General features: G+C 34.9%; 1 long non-coding RNA gene across 2 annotated transcripts; it reads left to right on the top strand.

The window, feature by feature from the left end:
• Positions 1 to 382: 382 nt before the first annotated feature.
• Positions 383 to 1,818, top strand: LOC110716702. Of its 2 annotated transcripts, none has more exons than XR_002510561.1 (2): positions 383 to 1,029; positions 1,560 to 1,818. It is a non-coding gene; the product is annotated as an uncharacterized LOC110716702 (long non-coding RNA). The 2 variants fall into 2 exon arrangements; XR_002510560.1 differs by having other exon boundaries at positions 385 to 1,029; positions 1,565 to 1,818.
• The last annotated feature ends 576 nt before the right edge of the window (positions 1,819 to 2,394 follow it).

Raw genomic sequence — 2,394 nt, 5'->3', positions numbered from 1 at the left:
AGCACAGAAAGCTGCTGAGGCATGTGGGAATTAGCGTCAGGGGCCAGAGTATTGGCGCCAGACGCCAGCATTGGCGCCAGGCGCTACAGCTAAAATCTGGCGCCAATCTCTGTTTGCTGGCGCCAACTTCCCCCAATACCGAGCCAGAAATATGCGTTCTAATTTCGACCAGTTTTTCGTATTGTTTGCTCGATCCTGCTTCCTGATTGAATTTTTTCTCACTTTTCTGAAACCCATACGTGTTCTACATATGGACATAACCCTCTGGGAATTCATGCTCCATCTACCCGATTGAACGCTCTTTGCAACAAAGGGTACATCCGAGATTGTTGAATTCACCAAACCATGGAAGCGAGTTTTCACTACCACAAAAACTAGAATAAGTAACACACAATACCCAATTGTCAAGTTGCATAGGCGATCTCTAGAATGATATAGAGCGCCTATGTGAGATAAGCGCTTTGTATGTTGAACCTATAGAGCGCCTTCCACAGTTAACCGCTCTACAGGATATATCAAAAATTTACACCATACATATAGAGCGCCTCTCTTAGCTAACCGTTCTATGATATTATAATAATATAAAAAAAAAAAAAAAAAAAAAAAGCATATACTAGTACGCAGTTACCCTAACTCATTTCCTATCAAGAGCTAGCCGTCACCTTCTGTTTTCTTCATTACCCATCTCTCTCCTCTAACCCTAACTCCTTCCCTCTCTTCTAAATTCATCCCTCATACCACCATGTTCTGCAGCCATCACCAGCTCCAATGGCTCCAACCCGCAATAGATCAAAGCCAACCCAGAAACCCCCGTTCACCACCATAGAAGCCCTTTTAATCACCACCAAAAACCCTTCGACCAAGGAGTCTTATAGCGCGCGCGTTGTCTGATCGGTTTGTCCGCGGTGGGTTGAACTAATTCTTTCCACGAATTGCCGCCATTGACCGAGCCAGGCCTGAATCTGTGTTCGAATTTCAATGTTTAAATATTGATCTAAAACGAATTGAGAAGTCTAAAGATGCAAAAAGGTATATGAAGATTAATCTCATTTTTGTTCAAATTTCCAAGTTCTAATTCGATTTTTTGTTTCAAACTTGCAATGTTCGAATTCGTTTTTTATTTTTTTTTATTTTTTATTAATGTTACAAAATGATTGATATGATTTTTTTTGGGTTTTTTTGTTTACATTTTAAAATTTCGTTTTACTTCTCAATTATTATTAGATTTGTGGGTGTTTGATGCGGTTACTTTGTGGGTGTTTATTAATCATGTTATAATTTTCATATTTTTCATCTTTTATCAATCACTTTTCATGTTTTAATTTCCGACTTTTGCAATTTTCGATCGATCTAAAATTAGAATTTTTTTTCTGATTTAAATTTCTGATATTCATTTTACAATTCATTTTAATTCTCAAATATTGATTTTTAATCTCAAATTTTTGATTTTCACCTTTAGATTTGGTTTGATTTTTTATTTTGCTATATTGGAGTAGTAACAATAACAGTAACAATAATTATGTAACGTATTTTTTTGGCAATGTTGGCTCTTGTTGTAGTGTAGATTTGTGGGTGCAGTGGTTGATTCGGGGGCGTAGGTGAGCAGTGGGTTTCGGCTGTTGTGATTGCAGTGGTGGCTGTCTGAAATGTTGTTGAAAAAATTAGAACGCGAGTAGAGGTGTTGCAAAGGAGGTAGTTGTATCGCCATTTGTTGTGGTGGGGTGCTTGGAAGGTGTTGACGGCAATGGTGGTTGTCTAAACTTGTACTATTGTAATTTTTAATTGAAATACTGGTAATCTAGTATATAATTTTTTTTAGGGCAATCTTGTATATAATTTTTGTAACTAATAAATTGTTATTGTTGATTCATTATGGTGTTTTATTAATTATTTACGAATTATTATTTTTATTATTTAATAATAATAATTAATAATAATAATAATAATAATAATTTTTTTTTAAAAAAATAAGTAAGGAAAAGAGAACGCCTATCATAGATAGGCGTTCTTTTTTTACATATCTATATAGCGCCTATCCTCATATTAGGGCTGGCAAACGGATCAGGTCGGGTTCGTGTTCGGGTCAATTCAATTTCGGGTCGAATACCCCTGACCTGAACCTGACCCATTTAACTTTTCGGGTCAAAAAGCTCAACCCTAACCTGATTTTTTCGGGTTCGGGTCAACCTGAATCTGACCTGATCTTTTTTTTTTTTTTAATTATTTTTTTCGATTTGGAATTTACTTTAATTTTCAGATCTAATATTTCCCATTTCAATTTTAAATATTAACATCTTAATTTTATATTTTGACTGGACACGCTTGTCGATGCACATGTTTGACCATTGATATCTTTAATTATATATTTATATAAGTTATAAAAATATTATATTA

This window comes from Chenopodium quinoa, unplaced genomic scaffold (assembly GCF_001683475.1).
Source record: "Chenopodium quinoa cultivar QQ74 unplaced genomic scaffold, ASM168347v1, whole genome shotgun sequence".
Classification (NCBI taxonomy): Eukaryota; Viridiplantae; Streptophyta; class Magnoliopsida; order Caryophyllales; family Amaranthaceae; genus Chenopodium; species Chenopodium quinoa.
The sequence above is the reverse complement of the archived record's forward strand: the minus strand, read 5'-3'. Positions and strand labels throughout refer to the sequence as shown.